The sequence below is a fragment of the Ictalurus furcatus genome, chromosome 16 (genome assembly GCF_023375685.1).
Source record: "Ictalurus furcatus strain D&B chromosome 16, Billie_1.0, whole genome shotgun sequence".
Lineage (NCBI taxonomy): Eukaryota > Metazoa > Chordata > Actinopteri > Siluriformes > Ictaluridae > Ictalurus > Ictalurus furcatus.
In genome coordinates, this window is record NC_071270.1 from 8900470 (window position 1) to 8904233 (window position 3764).

The 3764-nt window shown below is 35.6% G+C and overlaps 1 long non-coding RNA gene across 1 annotated transcript; it reads right to left on the reverse strand.

Moving 5' to 3' along the window:
* Positions 1 to 876: 876 nt before the first annotated feature.
* Positions 877 to 3139, reverse strand: LOC128620435 (uncharacterized). Its single transcript, XR_008388145.1, has 3 exons — positions 2373 to 3139; positions 2165 to 2264; positions 877 to 2057 (listed from the first exon to the last, which is right to left on the reverse strand). It is a non-coding gene; the product is annotated as an uncharacterized LOC128620435 (long non-coding RNA).
* Positions 3140 to 3764: the final 625 nt, after the last annotated feature.

Here is a 3764-nt window from a genome sequence, read left to right on the forward strand (position 1 = left end):
ATGATGACAACAACCTGTCTCTTAATGCAGAAAAAACAAAAGAGATTGTTGAACTACTAATAAATGCTAATGTGGAAATTAAACTCTTAAACACATTTTTGGTGACATTTGGGAAAGACGCACACAATTTACCCCCTAATGAATTCAAGCAGTCAAGACAAATTTAGTGGGTAAAGATGTGAAGTTTTCACTGGAGCCATGTGGCTAATCTAGCCAATAATTAAAGGATGCTTATAACGTCATCTTTATCAATTTAACCTACAGCCTTTATAACTATAACTCTCAAAGACTTTTGAGCTCACTCCTAACCTGTTCCAAGTTTTGAAGATATTTATTGATTGCTTGAACAGATATCCTTCCATAGCCACATTCCTGTGGTTCCTGGCCTCCACGTTGTTCTCCGGCTTGTTGTCCTGATTAGGACGGAATAGCCTTGACAGTCAGTGTAAAGCTGAAGAGTGCAGTAGTCTCTCAAAAGCGTTTGACAGCACACATTTTGATGAGTGACAAGACTCTAATGATAAATATTCACCAAATGCAGTCCTTATGCAATAACTCTCAGATAGTCTGAATGTGTAACACTCACTTGACATCAGTTCACTGTGAAGTCACAGCGGTAATCGGAGCTGATTTCAATTCTATTTGTATTTTAACAATGGACATGTTCACAAAGCAGCTTTACAGAAATATATCATATAGACTAGCAGCTCGTTTTGAGTGGTTTTAAACTCACCTTTGTTAACCTGTATTTGATACTAGGTGTCGTTGCAAACAAGTCAGTACTTTGAGCCGGCTCCTTTAAGTGAACGATGGGAGCTGCATCCAGTCTGAGAGACAATTTATTATTATTGTTTTTTTTTTTTTTTTTTTTTAAATGAATACAAGACAGAATAATAGGATGATCTTTTAGGCACACTGCTCGGCCTCGCACACTCCATGCACTGACTTAATGTTGTATTGACGTATATGTGCGTGCGACAAATCACATGGGATAACATTCTCCATTTTAATACATTTAGAACATGCATTTTAATAACAAAAACAACACAAAGGAAGAATGTAGAATTTGTACGGTAAAAATATCACATGGAGCGGGGTCTACTTACACCCTTCACAGCATTATGAGAGTTGTACATCCAACAGTGCAGTGAGTGTGAAGTGAACATGTTGGTTTTAATGTTTAGTGTGTGCATTAATAGCTTGTAAAAGTGTTATTTTCTTTCTGACACCCTCATGGTCACCAGCTAGATTAAACTATCATCTTGTGACTTTTTCAACCTCCAGTTCTGTTATTTGTGCACATTGTGGATTTCTTCTTACAGCCTCTAGAATAGGAGCATACACATATAGAGTTAAGAATAAAACTACATTGAGATCAAATGCATCATAATAGGGCCTTAAAGCACATACTACAAGACAGCACCACTCCAAGGACCAAGACTTTCAAAATTCAATTCGTAACATGTGAAAATGCATTTCTTAATTTAAAAAACACAGAAAAATTACAGAAAGAACAGCAGCTCTTACCAATCACAACTTTAAGCTCCAAACTTTGGAAGGACGTTTTCACGTTTACACCTATCCAGTTCACCATTTTTGCAAAGTCTTTTTTTCCCCCCACTGCCTGCTTCATTACTCTCCATACAGTGTCCTTCACATCAATTCCACCCAACATTCCAAGTTCAAGAACCTAAATGTAAAAAAGAAAAAAAAAATTTGCCAATATCAAGCAACATTAAAAACACTAAAACATGCTTATGTCTATAATACCGATATTATGTAAATGACACTACATACAAGATTGATGCCCCCCCCATTCAAGTACAATTTTAAGTGATAACAGGCAGATATGCATAACTGAGTGTTACCTACCATATTTCGTCTTGTTTCTGGTGAGGATCGGAGATCATTTTCAAGGGCAGTTAACGATGCTAGGTCTCCAGTGGGAAAATACCTTTGATCTCCATGACAGTACTTGCTTGGAGATATTGGACAACTCTTGTCAAGCTCCCAAGTTGCTCCATAACCATTTCTTGTTTTGCAATCATGTAGCAGTTCTGAAACATTTAACACACACATGTTAATGTTACATCACTGTTAAAACTCTTACACTTGCACTGAATATATGACTGAAAATGTACAAAATAAAACAAAGAAATCCTACATCTTATGAATGGATTACAGTATGGTAGTTTTTTCCTTGGAGTCTGGGTGTTTCCTGATGCCACACTGAATGTGCCGCTTGCTCAGGAGAAAGTTGATTCCTGTCACAATGATAGTTCAGGCATGTGGTTCAGTGATGTTCTTGCAGAAATTTTTTTTTCTTGCCACAACAGTTGGGCAGTTTGGTGAAGTGGTTGGGTAGGAGTTACCTCTTCAGGCAAGTCAATAGCTTGACATAAAGAAGACCCAAGACTTCTTTGATTCCATTGAGATCCAGAAGCAGGACTCCTGTCCAACAAGGATGGTGTTGAAGTTCCTTGAAACTGTGTAACACCTGTAGACATACAGAGGAGGTGATTGCACAATGATACAAGGCCCTGTTGGACAGATCTGCATTAAAGAAAATTATATTACATCCATGTTGTACACAATCCTACTTTTTTGTTTTGTTTTGATGGCTTCAATGAGTCAATTTCAGCCTCTGACTGGAGATCCATTTGCTGAGATCCATTTGCGAGAGGTAGCTTCCTCTACGCTTAAAAATCATAAATTCACATTTGATTACTAAATAAACCATTTAGTTTATCAAATATATTATAGAAAAAAGGTATATTTGTACTTGTGCACAGTGTACATATTTATATGGAGCCCAAGACTCCTGAGGTTGCTCCAAACACCTGGTTGCCCCCTAAATACCTTCACTCTTGTACGGAGGCCATAAACACACATCGTTCTGAACCCAAAGAGCAGGAACAACCTCCACTTCATTTGTGTTGACAAAACTTAGAATGTGGTACATGGTGTTAATTTTTATAAGGGGAAAAAGGGAAACACAGACATTCTCTCCTGACTCCTAGCTGCCATGCTTACTTGTGTAAATTGTGTCTAAGCCCAACACAAAATCTTCAATTTAAAAAAAAAAAAAAAAAAAACCCAAACACTTCGTTATTTTTAATGTAGAAGGTGGAACACAGCAAACCTGTCCTGACCAATCAAGTGGCATCCTTACATACTTATGTACATTCTTTAATGGTTTGAATTTCTGTTTCAGAATGCAAACAATTAACGATATTGAAATTTAACTTAATTTGGTTGGTTTTATGTTGTTTAAGTTAGCTTAAAAAAAGAAATATGACTAATTGTAAAAGGAAAATTGATTATTAAATAATTTTTTAAAAGAGGTAACTTAGCTTTAAAATTTCACATGGGTTTGATTCAGATTCAGTTAGATGGTCAGTTTATCCCCAGATGGTGCAATTAACCCACTGACTGGGATCAACTTACCCCCTTACCTGGGAACACTTTTTTTTTTATTTTTTATAAAAAGCCATATTTTTTTTTAGAACCCTTTGTCATAGATGCATTCTGATTTAAATTAATACAAAACATCCTGAAATTAGGTTAGATACTTTCATTGTACTTTTGCATTTTTTAAACTACATAAGTAAAAAAAAAAAAAAAAGTCTCAACTTACCCCACTCTCCCTTATAGATTCGCTATAGGTTTTTTTTTGTTGTTGTTTGTTTGTTTGTTTTTCTTAGTATTTTTTTTAATTTAGCTTATTACTTTATAGCATCTCTTTAAACTTTTTTAATGTAAAA